General features: G+C 47.8%; 1 non-coding gene and 5 pseudogenes across 1 annotated transcript; all 6 read right to left on the minus strand.

The window, feature by feature from the left end:
- Positions 1-122: 122 nt before the first annotated feature.
- Positions 123-192, minus strand: LOC142654696 (U2 spliceosomal RNA; annotated as a pseudogene).
- Positions 193-1,656: 1,464 nt separating this feature from the next.
- On the minus strand, positions 1,657-1,832 carry LOC142653764 (U2 spliceosomal RNA; annotated as a pseudogene).
- An 11,909-nt stretch (positions 1,833-13,741) lies between these two features.
- On the minus strand, positions 13,742-13,932 carry LOC142653533 (U2 spliceosomal RNA). Its single transcript, XR_012848461.1, has one exon. It is a non-coding gene; the product is annotated as a U2 spliceosomal RNA (small nuclear RNA).
- Positions 13,933-15,378: 1,446 nt separating this feature from the next.
- LOC142654015 (U2 spliceosomal RNA) lies at positions 15,379-15,580 on the minus strand (annotated as a pseudogene).
- Positions 15,581-16,930: 1,350 nt separating this feature from the next.
- Positions 16,931-17,041, minus strand: LOC142654642 (U2 spliceosomal RNA; annotated as a pseudogene).
- Positions 17,042-18,504: 1,463 nt separating this feature from the next.
- LOC142653777 (U2 spliceosomal RNA) lies at positions 18,505-18,678 on the minus strand (annotated as a pseudogene).
- Between the last annotated feature and the right edge of the window lie 191 nt (positions 18,679-18,869).

Genomic DNA, 18,869 nt, shown 5'->3' on the forward strand with positions numbered 1-18,869 from the left:
GCCTGGTCACCTACAAATGGTACCTTTAAACCAAATGCGTACACCAGAGCGATGACCGTTGTGGTTCCCTGCCCTCACCTCGGCGTTCTGTCATCCCCCTACGATGGCCCACGTACCACCGGCAGGGATGATTACTAACCTCAGCTTGAGCAGGTACTACACTTGATCTTAGCCAAAAGGCCGAGAAGCGATAACCCGAATGGGCCGGCCGTTGACCGAGCCTGTCCCATACTGCTGTTCACCCCTTGCAGCGATTGATTCAGCCTACTCCTAGGCAATTCCATGGGGCCCTGCAGGCTCACACACATTTACAGCTACTAAGCGGGAGGGAGGTGAATAAAGGCCGGAGAGGAAGCCAGACAGGATTTGCTTCTTTTGCTTGCACCACAATGCAGTGCTGAAAGAGGAGGAATCTACATAAAAACGCCTTCCTGGCAACGCCCAAATGCCCTGCTGCCATGCAGATAAACACTGGCAGCGGCAGCAAGTGCATGCCCACAGCCACCCCTTGTTCCTTCACACCTTGTATCAGCTTTAATCCAGTCCAGTCCGGTGCTGCCTGCTGAGCAGCACTGACCAACACTGCCTGGGCCCAGGCTTTTATCTATCTCTGAGGCAGGCCCCATTATGATGTCAGAAAGCTGGCTCTGGAATCCTGAGGGCTCCACTATGACACGTGCAAAGTTCCGTCTGAACTTTATATAAGACGGTGCGGCTCAGTCAGTCACTCAGTGTTGCCTGAGAGGGCAACACTGCAACAGCCGGCCGCCAGGCTGTCTTTTTTTTGCACAGCTAGTTGCCTCCAGGAGGCCACAAGAGGGAGACAAGGGACTGCAAAATGGAAAATAGGCATCCACCAACTTTACAGACAACTTGTTCTCCTTGCTCCTACAACCTCCATCCTTGCACAGTTTGTTATTTTATTCTTCTAGGTAACATAGTAACAAATCCAAATTGCTGCTCTCTTTGTAGGCAAGCAAGGGTTTGTTGCAACTGCAATTCTTACTTCTTCTTGGAAATGTTGGGACGGCAGTACATTCCATCACATCCATCTAGTGTACACAGGTAGGTCCATTGTGGCGGGTAGGCGGCTGGCTGCTTTAATGGCTGTTTGCTGTTCCCCTACTCCACTCCACTCCACTAGTTGACTGTGTTGCTGCATCAATCAGTGGCTGGCTCAGGTGCAGCTCTTTAACTTACCTAGGAGGGAGGGCGGAGAGAAGACAAGGAAGGTGAATGAGCTGTTCCAATGTGAAATGCCGGAAACACAGAAACACAGAAGACACACACACACACACACACACACACACACACACACACACACACACACACACACACACACACACACACACACACACACACACACACACACACACACACACACACACACACACACACACACACACACACACACACACACACACACACACACACACACACACACACACACACACACACACACACACACCAAGAGGTGGCAATGTATTAATTAATTGCATTTAATAAATGAGCTCATTATCACACATGACTGTACAAATGCATTGTCCAACAGGTGTTGAAATAATGGGATTAAAAGGGGAGATCCCATCAGAAAGACAAAAACAATAGCAAACACAAATAGCACTTTTGGAATCTGATTTTAGTCAACACATAAGGGAAGGGTGCACCGGTCCTGGAAATACTGCAATACCAGGTCAATGCGTGGAGTGGACAGAGCAAGCTCTATTTCCATCTCCCTGTTCTAAAAATCCATTTAATATATGGTCCCCAGATAGGGGACGTATCAGATATTAAACTGATAAGAACAGATTTTTTTGATTGAAAAATGCTTTATTGACAATCAATCGTCATCATACAAACATTACTGCGACGCAGCGCAAGCCATGAAGCAGCAAATAATAAATAATAACAGTCGTCAAACATAACATGACAGTATAATACACAGTACAGGCTAGCCTATGCTATACATTACACCACATGCTACACTAACATTCTTGCATTCACTAAAGCCAAACAACAAAGCATTACAGACAAGTGATGGGATAGGGGAGTGGGTAGGAGGGGATAGGGAAGGGGGAAATCACAGGCCCGAAGCTTTATTGAAAGACAACACACAAGAAGGGAGAGTGGGGGGAAGGGGAGTATCAGTCCTCTTCCTCATCGACGTCCGGGCTGTCCCAGGTGGAATAGTCTCTGAGCAGGCTGTGGATCAGCCTGCGGCAGTCCTGGACGGACACACTCTCTCTCCGCAAAATCAGACGGTTCCTGGCAAACCATATAGCGTCCTTAAAGCAGTTCATAAGGCGCCAGGCTTCCTGGATTGCTCCATCCGTGGTATTCCCAGGAAATAGTCCATAAAGTACCGAGCGGTACGACAGTCTGTTCCTGGGTACTGAGTCCTTGAGTTCATGTTCCAAGGCTTTCAACAGACCCTGTGCAAAGGGGCACTGCCAGAAAATGTGCAAAGATGTTTCCTCCGTGAAGGGGCACCTGGGGCAGTACCGGGTCTTGCACAGGTTGCGGGCATGCATGAATGACCTAAGAGGCAGTCCTCCCTGGATGGCCATCCATGAAATGTCCTTGTGCCCGTTGGTCAACCTGCCAGATGACACGTTAGTCCAAACAGTCTCCAACGTGTCGGCATGAAGCCCTGGAACAGACTCCAGTGAGTCCTTTGCTCTGATGTGCTTGTGGATCGTCTTAGGTTTCCACAAGTCGGGCTTAAGACCCTCCAGTTGATGCTCCCTCACGAACCGGACGACATCTCCGTAGAACCAGGGAGCGTGCCAGTTGTAAGGGAAGGAGCTGTCCCACTTGTCCCAGCCAAAACCTCGCCAGAGGGGAAGGAGGAAGTAGCGGGACATGGCCTTGCCCGCAGAGCCGTTTGCTGTCCTCAGAGTCCTACGAACACAGTCACATACAAAAGCGATCCGCAGCAGAGTGGGAATGTCGGGTATACCCTTCCCACCTTTGCGGGGCTCCTTGTACATAACAGTCCGCTTTACTCTGTCCATTTTCGAGCCCCAGATGAAGCGAAACACAGTCCTGGTAATGGCCCTCGAGACGGTGGCAAGAGGGGGCCATGCCTGTGCAGTGTATTGTAGCACAGGCAAGACTTCGTTACGCAGGACCATTGCTTTGCCCTCAATAGTGAGTTGTCTGAGGCTCCACAGTCCGATCCTTTGGTTGACTTTGGCCAAGCGTTCTTCCCACGACTTTAGGGCTGCACCTTCCTTACCGAACCAGACTCCCAGAATTTTGATGAAGTCCGGCTTGATAGTAAACGGGAAGGAGGCAGGAGAAGGCAGGTACCACTTTCCGAAGAGCATGGCTTCCGACTTCCCGCAGTTGACTTTTGCCCCTGAAGCGCGTCCGAACTCCTCACAGGTCTGGACGAGTGCAGTCACCGAACTCTGGTCAGCGCAGAAGACGGTCACGTCGTCCATGTACAGCGAGCATTTGACCTCGAAGTGTCCTGGACCTGGTGCGGTGATCCCTCTGATCTCTCCATTCTGCCGGATAGCCTCTGCGAAGAGCTCTATAACACAAACAAAAAGGAGAGGTGAAAGAGGACAGCCTTGTCTAACCCCCGACGATACAGGAAAGGGGTCAGTCTTCCAGCCGTTCACCAGCACCGAGCTGTAAATGTCGCAATACATCAGGTTAACATACAAACAGAACAACCTGCCAAGCCGCAGCCTACGCAGAGCCTTACCCATGAATTCGTGAGAGACCCGGTCAAAAGCCTTCTCCTGATCCAGACTGACCAGGGCCGCGTGTGTACGGCGGCTTTGCATGTAATGCACCGTGTCCCTCACCAGGGCAAGACTGTCGGCCACCCTACGGCCAGGAATGCCGCAGGTTTGGTCCGATCCGATGATCTGTCCGATGACAACCTTCAGTCTGTTGGCCAATACTTTGGCGAGGATCTTGTAGTCCACGTTCAGGAGAGAGATGGGACGCCAGTTTTTCAGGTCACATCTCTCCCCCTTCCGCTTATACAAGATCGTGATCATGCCTTCTCTCAAGGACGGTGGCATTCTACCCTCCACCACCATCTCCTCATAGAGCTCCAGCAGGTCCGGACTGATCAAGTCCCCCAGCGCTACATAGAGCTCTGCTGGGAGACCATCACTGCCCGGGGTCCTGCCGGGTCTGAAGGATTTAGCGGCAGAGAGCAGTTCCTCCACCGTCAGGGGTACATCCATAGCCTCCGTACCTGCAGGATCAAGATGATTAGTGATACCTGACAGGAATTTATCGGCGGCTTCGGGGTCAGTGGTTTTCCGGGAGTAGAGGCTTCGGTAGTAGTCTGTGACGACTCCCATCACCTCCTTCTTCCCAGAATGCATGTTTCCGGTCTCATCTCGAAGTTCCTTCAGGGGCGTGTGGCCGGCATGGAGTTTCCTGAAAAAGAACGAGTTACATTTCTCACCCTTCTCCAGGTTCTCCACCTTGGAACGAAAGACAATTCGCTTGGATTCCTCCTCAAAGTGCCTTTTCAGGCCCTTTTTGGCTTCCTCCAGCTCCTTCCTGACGTCCCAGCCGCATTGAAGGAGGTCTTGCAGGGATCGCAGCTGACGCTGCATCTCTCTGAAGTCTCTCTTCCTCTCACACGCCTGTTGACGACTTTTTGCCTGAAAGAAACAACGAAATTCAACTTTAACATATTCCCACCAGTCACAGGTTTTGTCAAAGAAAACTTTATCATTCCTCCAAACAATATAGGCGTCTCTAAGTTCCGCCAGTACCTCCTCTCTTTCCAGCAGGGCACAATTCAGCCTCCAGGAGCCAGGGCCGGGAGGAAAACCGTGGCCGATGGCACCCTGGAAGAGAATGGCCCTGTGGTCAGAGAAGAAGCAGGGGACCATGGAGTGCCCATGCTGCTTGACTGCCCGGGAGGTGAACACAAAGTCAATCCGAGAACGAAGTGAGCCATCGGGTCGGCTCCATGAATAGTTCACAGAGCCAATCCCCATGGAGCCCACAACGTCCTGCAAGGATGCTTCGGTTACCATCTCGATAAGCAGTTTGGAACTGACATCCAGTTTGATTGAAGTGCCGGAACTTCGTCCATCCTCTTCGATGGGGCAGTTGAAGTCCCCGGCCATCACCACTGCCCTAGTGGTGGCGAGCTGGGTCCGCAGGGTCTGGAATAGTTCCAGGCGCTCAGCCTTCATAGGGGGAGCGTACACGTTGATGAGCCTAATCGGCTCTCCTGCCCAGGAACCGTCTACGACCAACAAGCGGCCGCAGGCGAGCTCCTGGACAGAGTCAACAGTAAATACGCTTCCCCTAATCAGGATGGCAACCCCTGCAGACTTACAGTCGCCCCCACCAGACCAGTAGGACGGGCCATGGGTCCACTGCCTGGCCAGATGATGGTATGACCTGGAAGAGGGGAGAGTACATTCCTGCAGCATAAATACATCACTCGACTGCTTGGAAAGAAAAGTTAGCACCATCTGACATCTAGTCCTATCTCTAACACTCCTCACATTGAGGCTAAAGATGTTAAGTTTAGCAGCCATGGGGGAGAATAAAGAAGGTTAGTGCAAACGATACACCTTAGTTACCAGTCCGGTCGGGCGGATCCTCCTCTCCTGGCGGGTCCGAAAGATCCAGCAGGCCCTCTGACAAAAATTGTTCCAGGATTGTAGCCACCTGGATGTCTGTTGTGAAGTCGATGACCTCAGGTTCAGACACGAGTTCCTCCACCATCTGCTCCATTTCCTCCTGCTGCGCAAGGGAATCTTCGCAGATTTCCACGACTTGTCGCTTTGAGGACTCAGCAGCTGGGCTGTCCCTCACCTTTCTCTTCCTCTGGATGGCACCTGAGGAGACAAGAGGGGGAAAATCCTCCAGGGAGAGGACTCCAGCAGCTGGAGGGGAAGATGTTAGTGCTGCTGGAGCTGGGGAGAAGGGAGGCTGGGTTGGGAGAGGTGCAGGTGACAGGACCACTGAGATGGGTGGGTAGGAGAAGGTGAGAGCCTCAGTGGGGGTGACAGGGGTTGGGGACGGGGGGGTGGGGAGGGCCGGGCGAGGGAGGGTGGGAAGGGTAGGGCGAGGGAGGGCCGGGAGACGGGGGGGAGGGACTGTCGTCTTCTTACCATCCTTCTTATTCCCGGTCTTCTGCGCCGCTGGAGCTCTGGCTGGGGGGGGGTTCCCTCTGGCCGGAGCTTTCGCCGCTACAGTTGCCCAGGATCGATCCCTCTTCGGGCAGTCCTTGTAGGAGTGGGCTGCTTGTCCGCAGAGGTTGCACATTGTCCGTTTCGGGCAGTCTTTGGTCTCGTGTCCTGTTACCCGGCAGTTCTTGCAGGCGTCCTCCTTGCAGTCCTTCACCGAATGACCCTTCTTGCTGCATCTCCTGCAGATCTGCGGCATGTCCGGGTAGTAGATGAGGCCGTAGGAGTTGCCCAGCGAGAATGACTGGGGCAGGTGTTGGAGGCCGTCTTCCGCGCTGGAATCCTTGTTCAGTCGGACGATTACCGACCACTTGCCAGTCCAGAAGCCGAGTCCGTTCAGGATGTGGGTGGGTTCCCTCACCACTGTGCAGAACCGCTTCAGGAGCGTGGTGATGTCTTTGCCGGGGGTGTGTGGGTTCCGCATTGAGACCGTCACCCGCCTTTCCTCTCTTTGGACAGGGCAGTTGCCCACAAAGCGAGAGAAAGGGGATTCAGGCCTCGCCGCTTTCACCATCTCCCAGTACCTTCTGCAGATGTTGATCGAAGCGAAGGTCACGAAGAACATCCCGGTCATGAAGGCCTGAATGCTGATGGTCTCCGGCTTAGCGAAGCCCTGGTCCAGGAGCATCTTCTGGCAGAACACTTCTTCCGTCATGTCCGGCACTCTCCCGTCCACCTCCTTCAGCTTCAGGGCCACCGTCTGCTTCATCCAGGGCTCCAGGGTTGGAGCAGCCTGGTTCGGCTTCCTGGTGGCCTGTTGGCTTGAGGAGGCTTCAGGAGGAGATGTCCTGGCCTGGGCCGGCTCACCTGGTCCATCAGCCTTCTTCTTCTGGGTGGCAGGGTTGCTGGTTGAGGCCATGGCTTCTTCCAGCTGTTCCTGTCGCTTGGGGAGGATCTTCGATAGCTCTTTCCCGAAGGGGGCGGAGCTATGCAAATCTTCTCCTTGCTGGCCGAGGTTCTTCCACGAAATTTCTTCCGCAGCGGTTCCTCGTCGAGCTTCTTCTTCTGCGGCCGAGCTTCTTCGAAGATCCCCTTCAGCAGCGGCTCTTCTCCGAAGTTCTCCTTCTTCTTCCCGGCAGCGATCTCCCGGAGCTTCTTCCCCGATGGCGGCTTCTCCCTTCTGGATCGTCGTCTTCGCTGGTTCTTCTCCGCAGTTCGTCGCCGGCTTCGTCTGGAACGCTCTTGGATCGCTAAGCTAGTGTTTATAGCCCCCAGTGGTTCTCCGAGCTATCTATCCTTACAAGGACTGATAAGAACAGATTTTTTTTTTTTTTTTTGTTTTTTTTTTTTTTTTTTTTTTTTTTTTTAATAACCATTCAGTTAGATACGAAGCGAAAACTTAAGTTTTTCAATCTGAATAATCAAAAAAACGATATCGCTTATATCAATCATCTCTATGGTTACTCTTTAAATTTGTTCTTTTATTTAATTCCAAAGGAAAGACAATGCATTACAGAAATAACAGATGACAAAACAACATTATTTATAGCGGATTAATGCTTTCCACTTTTTGAATTTCCAAATCCCTTCGGAATCAACATTGCCACCACCGCGCTGCTTATCCCATAAATATTTGACATATAACCGGGACAAAAATATCTTAACACAATCATTTACAGACACAACCTTTCTTTTAAATACCAAAAGATTCCTCACATCCCACAGACTTTCCATCACACATACCATTATTAACCATAATATTCTATCTTTAGCTCTACTACATGCACCCATCCCAAACATTGCCACCTTCCAATTCACATATGTTACACCTGCCAACTCTTTACACAAACCCCCTACTCTCTTCCATACTTCATAAGAGAAGTCACAATCCCATATTAGATGGCGTATGCTCTCACTAGCCCCACACCCCTCCCTAGGGCACACTTCATGTCTAATGAGATCCCGCTGCTTTTGGACTTGTCTCACAGGCAGTATATTATGTAATGACATCCACACTACATCCCGTTGGCGATTTGACACCCCTACAATATCCAAATTCTTCCATACTGCATCCGCTTCACCTGACCGCAGCCCATCAATATTACATGCAAGCTCATTCGCCCGCATTCTTTTCATCACACCATTCTTATTCTTGAAATCCACCATAGGTACAGATAGTAAATCATACTTCCTCACAAACCATTCAATCTTCATGTACCACACAGGACATTTAAATGCCACAGGCACTCTTGCATCCCTCTTCACCCAATTTAACCCGAAAAGCGTCCATCCAGCCAAATACCTCATCATATACGCAGTTTTGTTATTCCGCTCAATCAACACCGTCACTACCTTCACATAACTCAACCCCAAGAAAACCTCAATATTTGGGAAATTCATTCCACCATGCTCGCACAATTTATATAGATACTCCCGCTTCAACTTTTCCATCCTGCATCCCCAAAAAAAAGTAAAAACCATTTTCTCTGCTTTTTTTATTTTCCTGGTTGAAAAGGGAAAAATCACTGCACAAAAGAGCAGGATTGGCAAAATAACTGACTTAATGATTAAGGTTTTACCAGAAAACGTCAAACTACGCATACGCCAGAAATTCAACTTTCGCTCAATCCGCATACCACATTCATCCCAACTCTCGTTCCCCTTTAAGTTTTCATTGAATAAAATACCCAAAACCCTAATTGCGCCTTGTTCACACTTTACACCATCCATTCTAACATTACTGTCACCAAAACACTTAAAAATGCTTTTACTCCAGTTCACTCTAAAAGCGGACGCACTACAGAAAAGATCTAACACCAATCTAGCCCTAGTCAAACTAGCTAGAGACTCACTCACAATGACCACATCGTCCATATAAGCTAGAGTTTTCACCACCTTACCTCCACTACCAGGTATCAGCAAGCCCCTCATCACCTTCTCTTTCCTAAACATACACAACAAAACTTCAATTACGCTAATAAAAAGAACGGGGGACATCGGACAACCTTGTCTGACTCCCGATTTAATTCTCACTTTACCACTCAAAAACCCATTCACCAAAAATTCGCTCGTCACTCCTCCATACAAGCATCTTACTGCACTCACAAACTTGCTATGAAAACCCATTTTATTCAACACACCAAACATAAATTCATGTGACACGCGGTCAAACGCCTTCTCAAAGTCCACAGCTAGCACCATACACTTTTGCTTTCTGTCCATGCAATCCCCAATCAAATCTTTTAACAGCAACAGGTTGTCAGTCATACGCCTACTTGGTACCGCACACACTTGATCCTCCCCCACTACCTGACCGATCACTTCACGCATTCGATTTGCTAGAATTTTGCTATAGCACTTGTAATCACTATTGAGCAAAGAGATAGGTCTCCAATTACCCAGATTCCTTTTATCACCCTTTTTATGTATTAACACAACAACACCCTCTTTCATAGATTCACTCATTATCCCATTGTCCCACATAAACTGACACACTTCCACTAGGTCTGCTCCCATTATGTCCCACGCTTGCACATACAATTCCACAGGAATACCGTCCTTCCCTGGAGTTTTATTTTTACTAGCACTCTTGACCACTTGCATAACTTCATCCATTGTAATTCCCTCTGATAACATATCAGAATCCTCCTTCCCTAGCACATTCTCTAATTTATTCATGGTATCATTCACCAAATCTCTATCAGTCCATTTGTCACCATACAGCTCGCGATAGAACGACTCCACTTCATTCATCACATCCTCCCCATAAACACAGTCACCCCCACTATTCATAACAACATCCATATCATCCTTCTTCCCACACATCTTTTTGAAGAAAAATCTTGTGCACTTCTCATCCTTTTCCAGATGTTCAATCTTAGATCTATATATGATTTCTTTCCCCCTCTCATCCATCTCTTTCTTAATCTCACTTTTGACCGCACAAAGCAAGTCACCCACATCATACCCAAGCATACTAAGCTTCCTCAACCACTCCATTCTCATATTCAGCTCTTTATATTTATTCCTACGAATTGCAGCTTTTTTATATCCCCATTTTTTAAAGAATTTCCTAACTTCACCCTTCATCCAGTCCCACCATTCTAACATATTCGCAAAATTTCTTTTTTTCCACTTCCATCCCACATACGCACGCTTAAAATCATCCATCACTTTTTTATCTTCAAGCAACCTGATATTCAGCTTCCACACCCCTTTACCATACTTTAATTTTGTATTCCCCTCAAAAAAAGCACTCATACTCACGTGATCAGTAAACATCACATCATCTTGGCGGAAAGATTTACATACCAAATTTTTGAAAAACACCCGGTCAATCCTGGATGTCACCCCACCCCCCTCTGCTCTAAAGGTTGCGGGCGGCGGCTTACCTAAAAACATTTCAGATGCATCTACAAAAGAAAAATCATTAATTAAATTATTTAACATTTTACCCGACACATCCATCTTAGCCCCTTCGGTAACACAATTGAAGTCCCCCACCCACACAGTAGGGATCCTACCAGGCAAAAAAATACTCAATTTTTCTAACAACTCTACTCTATCCCCTTTACTTGTTGGCCCATACACATTTATTACCCTGACCTTCCACCCTCTATAGCTTATAATTGCAGATAAGCATCTACCCGCCTCCACCACAGTATAACTATCAAATTTATAATCCTTATTCCCCAATAAGATTCCCACACCATCATTTTTATTTTTAACCGAGCCTGACCATATACTTTGGCCATATTGCCATTCTTTTTCATCTAATGCATCAGAGATGCCACATTCTTGCAAGCAAAAAATATCAGCCCCTAGATTTTTAAGGAAATCTAGTGCTGCAATTCTCCTAGGCCTAGATTTAATCAGCCTGACATTCAGGGATAGGACATGACATGTGATTTTGGCAGCCATGTTTTAATCTGGAGATGAAAACGTTGAACAACAAGCCCATCTTTTCCTCAGCCTTTTCCTTCTTGAGGCTGGCAATCCAACGCAAAGATAGAGCCTTCCAGATCCCCTAGAAAAGGAGTGTCAAAAGAAATACTAGTCACAGGATACACGCCGTCCCTCTGTGGACTCGCACTTCCTTCACTTGATGGTGAAAAGTTTGTTCTCTGCCTTTTTGGAGCCATCCCAAACTCCTCTTCACCTGGTCTCACAACAGCTGTTGCAAAATCACCCTGCTCTCCAGCCACCTCATGAGCCTCCTCTGCCTCCTCCCACACAATCACTGGGGTTATGGAGACTGAAGTCTCAACCTCACCTTCACCTTGCAGCCCGGTTTGCTCATCAGAAAGAGGGGGAAGGTCTTCTTCCACAGGTGATATTTCCATCACTCCACCCTCCGCACCTGCAACTGCAATTTCCTCAGACAGTGGACTTTCTGCCTGGATAATTGGACCAGCAACCTCAGGATCTTCAGGTCTCCCAGCAGGCCTCTGTCTGGCCATATCTGCATAAGAACGCTTAGGACAATTCCTGAAGGCGTGTCCTGTCTGTGCACAGAGGTTGCAAACGATGGGGTTGGTACAAACCTTTGACTCATGGCCCACCTGGCCGCATTTCCCACACCTTTTTCCTTGATTACAGGACTCCAGTATGTGTCCAAAGATCTTGCAGTTCTTGCAAAAGAGAGGGGGGTTAGGGAAGAAAAGATAGCCCCTGTCCCTGCCAATAGAAAAGTTCAAGGGGGGTCTGCTTAGCCCATCAACCCCTTCTGGATCCCTCTTAAAATTAACAATAAATTTGTACTTGCCACTCCAGATTCCAGCCTCGTTGAGGATCTTGTTGGAAAAGACCACAGACTCACAATGGCGGAGGAGGAAGGCCTCAATGTCCGACCTTGGCACATGGGGATTGTACATGAAGACAACCAAAGGGACATTCCCATCTTCATAGAGGAGAGTGAAAACAAGACCATCCAAAGCAGCATTGTTGCGGTTCTTCTTCAAAGTGTTGTAGAAATTTAGGCAGTCGCTCCTAGAATTAAGCACAAGGGTATAATGACCCACCTTATGTTCCTGGAGGCAGAGGATGGCAGGGCGAGGGATCTTCAGAGCTCCAAAAATAACTTCGTCCACCAGACGTCCAAGAGGAAAGCGATTCTCCAATCCAGCTGTAGCATTGATGCGGATTCCAAACTTGACCCGGAGATCTCCGGTCCTGGGATATACGATCTGAACGCCCATGATCGCCTTCTTTGTCTCCTGGCTCACCCCCTAAAGCAGCAGGTGGCTTAAGCTGGTAAACCAGCGATGCCACAAGGCCAAGGGCGAGCACACAGACGGACCTCCTGACCAACCCCTTGAGATTAGCCAAAAGGCCGAGAAGCGATAACCCGAATGGGCCGGCCGTTGACCGAGCCTGTCCCATACTGCTGTTCACCCCTTGCAGCGATTCAGCCTACTTCTAGGCAATTCCATGGGGCCCTGCAGGCTCACACACATTTACAGCTACTAAGCGGGAGGTGAATAAAGGCCGGAGAGGAAGCTACACAGGATTTGCTTCTTTTGCTTGCACCACAATGCAGTGCTGAAAGAGGAGGAATCTACATAAAAACGCCTTCCTGGCAACGCCCAAATGCCCTCCTGCCATGCAGATAAACACTGGCAGCGGCAGCAAGTGCATGCCCACAGCCACCCCTTGTTCCTTCACACCTTGTATCAGCTGTAATCCAGTCCAGTCCAGTGCTGCCTGCTGAGCAGCACTGACCAACACTGCCTGGGCCCAGGCTTTTATCTCTGAGGCAGGCCCCATTATGATGTCAGAAAGCTGGCTCTGGAATCCTGAGGGCTCCACTATGACACGTGCAAAGTTCCGTCTGAACTTTATATAAGACGGTGCGGCTCAGTCAGTCACTCAGTGTTGCCTGAGAGGGCAACACTGCAACAGCCGGCCGCCAGGCTGTCTTTTTTTTTGCACATTTATTTGCCTCCAGGAGGCCACAAGAGGGAGACAAGGGACTGCAAAATGGAAAATAGGCATCCACCAACTTTACAGACAACTTGTTCTCCTTGCTCCTACAACCTCCATCCTTGCACAGGTTGTTATTCTTCCAGGTAACAAAGTAACAAATCCAAATTGCTGCTCTCTTTGTAGGCAAGCAAGGCTTTGTTGCAACTGCAATTCTTACTTCTTCTTGAAATGTAGGGACGACAGTACATTCCATCACATCCATCTAGTGTACACAGGTAGGTCCATTGTGGCGGGTAGGCGGCTGGCTGCTTTAATGGCTGTTTGCTGTTCCCCTACTCCACTCCACTCCACTATTTGACTGTGGTGCTGCATCAATCAGTGGCTGGCTCAGGTGCAGCTCTTTAACTTACCTAAAAGGGAGGGCGGAGAGAAGACAAGGAAGGTGAATGAGCTGTTCCAATGTGAAATGCCGGAAACACAGAAACACAGACGACACAAAACAAGAGGTGGCAATCTATTCATTAATTAATTGCAGTTAATAAATGAGCTCATTATCACACATGACTGTACAAATGCATTGTCCAACAGGTGTTGAAATAATGGGATTAAAAGGGGAGATCCCATCAGAAAGACAAAAACAATAGCAAACACAAATAGCACTTTTGGAATCTGATTTTAGTCAACACATAAGGGAAGGGTGCACCGGTCCTGGAAATACTGCAATACCAGGTCAATGCGTGGAGTGGACAGAGCAAGCTCTATTTCCATCTCCCTGTTCTAAAAATCCATTTAATATATGGTCCCCAGATAGGGGACGTATCAGATATTAAACTGATAAGAACAGATACTACACTTGATCTTAGCCAAAAGGCCGAGAAGCGATAACCCGAATGGGCCGGCCGTTGACCGAGCCTGTCCCATACTGCTGTTCACCCCTTGCAGCGATTGATTCAGCCTACTCCTAGGCAATTCCATGGGGCCCTGCAGGCTCACACACATTTACAGCTACTAAGCGGGAGGGAGGTGAATAAAGGCCGGAGAGGAAGCCAGACAGGATTTGCTTCTTTTGCTTGCACCACAATGCAGTGCTGAAAGAGGAGGAATCTACATAAAAACGCCTTCCTGGCAACGCCCAAATGCCCTGCTGCCATGCAGATAAACACTGGCAGCGGCAGCAAGTGCATGCCCACAGCCACCCCTTGTTCCTTCACACCTTGTATCAGCTTTAATCCAGTCCAGTCCGGTGCTGCCTGCTGAGCAGCACTGACCAACACTGCCTGGGCCCAGGCTTTTATCTATCTCTGAGGCAGGCCCCATTATGATGTCAGAAAGCTGGCTCTGGAATCCTGAGGGCTCCACTATGACACGTGCAAAGTTCCGTCTGAACTTTATATAAGACGGTGCGGCTCAGTCAGTCACTCAGTGTTGCCTGAGAGGGCAACACTGCAACAGCCGGCCGCCAGGCTGTCTTTTTTTTGCACAGCTAGTTGCCTCCAGGAGGCCACAAGAGGGAGACAAGGGACTGCAAAATGGAAAATAGGCATCCACCAACTTTACAGACAACTTGTTCTCCTTGCTCCTACAACCTCCATCCTTGCACAGTTTGTTATTTTATTCTTCTAGGTAACATAGTAACAAATCCAAATTGCTGCTCTCTTTGTAGGCAAGCAAGGGTTTGTTGCAACTGCAATTCTTACTTCTTCTTGGAAATGTTGGGACGGCAGTACATTCCATCACATCCATCTAGTGTACACAGGTAGGTCCATTGTGGCGGGTAGGCGGCTGGCTGCTTTAATGGCTGTTTGCTGTTCCCCTACTCCACTCCACTCCACTAGTTGACTGTGTTGCTGCATCAATCAGTGGCTGGCTCAGGTGCAGCTCTTTAACTTACCTAGGAGGGAGGGCGGAGAGAAGACAAGGAAGGTGAATGAGCTGTTCCAATGTGAAATGCCGGAAACACAGAAACACAGAAGACACACACACACACACACACACACACACACACACACACACACACACACACACACACACACACACACACACACACACACACACACACACACACACACACACACACACACACACACACACACACACACACACACACACACACACACACACACACACACACACACACACAACAAGAGGTGGCAATGTATTAATTAATTGCATTTAATAAATGAGCTCATTATCACACATGACTGTACAAATGCATTGTCCAACAGGTGTTGAAATAATGGGATTAAAAGGGGAGATCCCATCAGAAAGACAAAAACAATAGCAAACACAAATAGCACTTTTGGAATCTGATTTTAGTCAACACATAAGGGAAGGGTGCACCGGTCCTGGAAATACTGCAATACCAGGTCAATGCGTGGAGTGGACAGAGCAAGCTCTATTTCCATCTCCCTGTTCTAAAAATCCATTTAATATATGGTCCCCAGATAGGGGACGTATCAGATATTAAACTGATAAGAACAGATTTTTTTTTTTTTTTTTTTAATTCATTCAGATCACGTCTTAAAAATCATAAAATTCAAAATAAAAAAGACTTAGATCATCACAATGAAAACTGAAAACGTACAATTAATTTTTGTTTTCCTCTTTCCTTTTTTTTCCTTAAGAAATCAAAAAAACATTCCTTTTTTAACAGCAATAGTTCCTAACATATCCACTAGATGTTCCTGCAAATCATTACCATCCCACTCACAGTTTACAATGCACGTTAACCATGTTGGCACACCATACCTTTCAAGAAACCCTGGTAAATTTTCTCTTACACAGAGCCGCACCCTCCTCCGCATTTTTTCAAAATTAATTTTACTACGTAACTGCTCTACTTCTTCCAATAACCTGTCTCTTTCTGCTCTTTCCTCTTCTGAAATGACACTTTTTTTCTTTCTCTCTGCTTTTTTCCTTTTTTTCTCATCACTTTGCCCACTTCCTTCCAATTTATGAAGCTTGCCTTCTTCCAAACTAACTTCCGCTTCCTTTCTTTTGACTATCTTCTTATTTTCCTCTTGTACCTCACGTTTGCTTTTCTTTGGGCACGATTTGAATATGTGCCCCTCCTCTCCACACATATTACATACTTTCCCTTTCTGACATTCATTATACTTATGTCCCTCTTGCAGACATTTTGTACACATTACTTTCTCACAGGCTTCTCTCTCATGACCATACTCTTTACAATTCAAACAAAACATATCCATTCCAAGAAAAAATAAATTTCCACACGCACTTCCAATCTTGAACCGCGCTGGAGGAAACAATAGGTTTCTAGATTCACCAATTCTCACAAATTTACAAAGAAATTTCCACTTCCCAGTCCAAAATCCAAAAGGGTTAAACACTTTCCCCTTTCCCACCACCTCCTCACAAAACTTATTGAGAAATAACTTAATGTCCTCTTCATCCACGTAAGGCGAAAACATTTTTACAACCACCAACTTTTTGTTTGGCACAAAATGTGGTGTTACCTTCACACCCACAAGTCTTGGGTCCCTTTTACCTTCCTTCAAGCGTTCTAAAAAGACAGCATAAATTTCTTCTGTGGCGAAGGTAACGTCAAAGCACCCTCTCCTCGGATAGTCCATCACCGCCAAAATGCATGATCTCTCCAGCTGAAAGAAATCCAACAAAAGAACCTTTGTGATGAACTCCAGATCCTTCCTTTGTCGCTCAGATTCCTCCACGAAAAACCGGACAGCATTCCTGGTACGCATATATTCGGGAATTTCCTCCATCCTGCTCCAAACGAATTCCAGCAATCTCCAAAGAATACCTTCAGTACCGAAGTACCAGGCAGGTGATCGCTCCCCGTTGCCCTGGACTAATCCTCCTCCCCAATAGCAGCAGAGGGGTGAAGTCTCTCCTAAGAGAAACGATCCCCCCAGGCCAAGGAAAAGGGTACCAGGGCACCTCCTGACCAAGAAACAAGGCAATACCCTAAAGTACTACACTTGATCTTAGCCAAAAGGCCGAGAAGCGATAACCCGAATGGGCCGGCCGTTGACCGAGCCTGTCCCATACTGCTGTTCACCCCTTGCAGCGATTGATTCAGCCTACTCCTAGGCAATTCCATGGGGCCCTGCAGGCTCACACACATTTACAGCTACTAAGCGGGAGGGAGGTGAATAAAGGCCGGAGAGGAAGCCAGACAGGATTTGCTTCTTTTGCTTGCACCACAATGCAGTGCTGAAAGAGGAGGAATCTACATAAAAACGCCTTCCTGGCAACGCCCAAATGCCCTGCTGCCATGCAGATAAACACTGGCAGCGGCAGCAAGTGCATGCCCACAGCCACCCCTTGTTCCTTCACACCTTGTATCAGCTTTAATCCAGTCCAGTCCGGTGCTGCCTGCTGAGCAGCACTGACCAACACTGCCTGGGCCCAGGCTTTTATCTATCTCTGAGGCAGGCCCCATTATGATGTCAGAAAGCTGGCTCTGGAATCCTGAGGGCTCCACTATGACACGTGCAAAGTTCCGTCTGAACTTTATATAAGACGGTGCGGCTCAGTCAGTCACTCAGTGTTGCCTGAGAGGGCAACACTGCAACAGCCGGCCGCCAGGCTGTCTTTTTTTTGCACAGCTAGTTGCCTCCAGGAGGCCACAAGAGGGAGACAAGGGACTGCAAAATGGAAAATAGGCATCCACCAACTTTACAGACAACTTGTTCTCCTTGCTCCTACAACCTCCATCCTTGCACAGTTTGTTATTTTATTCTTCTAGGTAACATAGTAACAAATCCAAATTGCTGCTCTCTTTGTAGGCAAGCAAGGGTTTGTTGCAACTGCAATTCTTACTTCTTCTTGGAAATGTTGGGACGGCAGTACATTCCATCACATCCATCTAGTGTACACAGGTAGGTCCATTGTGGCGGGTAGGCGGCTGGCTGCTTTAATGGCTGTTTGCTGTTCCCCTACTCCACTCCACTAGTTGACTGTGTTGCTGCATCAATCAGTGGCTGGCTCAGGTGCAGCTCTTTAACTTACCTAGGAGGGAGGGCGGAGAGAAGACAAGGAAGGTGAATGAGCTGTTCCAATGTGAAATGCCGGAAACACAGAAACACAGAAGACACACACACACACACACACACACACACACACACACACACACACACACACACACACACACACACACACACACACACACACACACACACACACACACACACACACACACACACACACACACACACACACACACACACACACACACACACACACACACACACACACACACACACACACACACACACACACAACAAGAGGTGGCAATGTATTAATTAATTGCATTTAATAAATGAGCTCATTATCACACATGACTGTACAAATGCATTGTCCAACAGGTGTTGAAATAATGGGATTAAAAGGGGAGATCCCATCAGAAAGACAAAAACAATAGCAAACACAAATAGCACTTTTGGAATCTGATTTTAGTCAACACATAAGGGAAGGGTGCACCGGTCCTGGAAATACTGCAATACCAGGTCAATGCGTGGAGTGGACAGAGCAAGCTCTATTTCCATCTCCCTGTTCTAAAAATCCATTTAATATATGGTCCCCAGATAGGGGACGTATCAGATATTAAACTGATAAGAACAGATTTTTGATTGAAAAATGCTTTATTGACAATCAATCGTCATCATACAAACATTACTGCGACGCAGCGCGAGCCATGAAGCAGCAAATAATAAATAATAACAGTCGTCAAACATAACATGACAGTATAATACACAGTACAGGCTAGCCTATGCTATACATTACACCACATGCTACACTAACATTCTTGCATTCACTAAAGCCAAACAACAAAGC

This window comes from Rhinoderma darwinii, chromosome 5 (genome assembly GCF_050947455.1).
Source record: "Rhinoderma darwinii isolate aRhiDar2 chromosome 5, aRhiDar2.hap1, whole genome shotgun sequence".
In the NCBI taxonomy this organism is placed as follows: domain Eukaryota; kingdom Metazoa; phylum Chordata; class Amphibia; order Anura; family Rhinodermatidae; genus Rhinoderma; species Rhinoderma darwinii.